The following is a 290-nucleotide window of genomic DNA, read 5'->3' on the forward strand; positions in this document are numbered from 1 at the left end:
TTTTTTTTTTTTTTTGGTAGAGACAGGGTCTTGCCATTGACCAGGCTGATCTCAAACTCATGGCCTCAAATGATCTTCCTGCCTTGGCCTCTGAAAGTGCTGAGATTACAGGTATGAGCCACTGTGTCTAGAAAAAAATGCGAATTTTTGATCTCCTTAATTTAAAGCAAGGGCTTCAGGCATGGCTAGATCCAAAGGCTCAAATGACATTACCATGGTGTTTTAGCTCTGCTTTCCTTTGAGTGACTGTCCCTGTATGCAGACTTTTCCTGTTTGATGGTTGTATATTT

This window comes from Otolemur garnettii, unplaced genomic scaffold (genome assembly GCF_000181295.1).
Source record: "Otolemur garnettii isolate 467f Iridium unplaced genomic scaffold, OtoGar3 scaffold00001, whole genome shotgun sequence".
Classification (NCBI taxonomy): domain Eukaryota; kingdom Metazoa; phylum Chordata; class Mammalia; order Primates; family Galagidae; genus Otolemur; species Otolemur garnettii.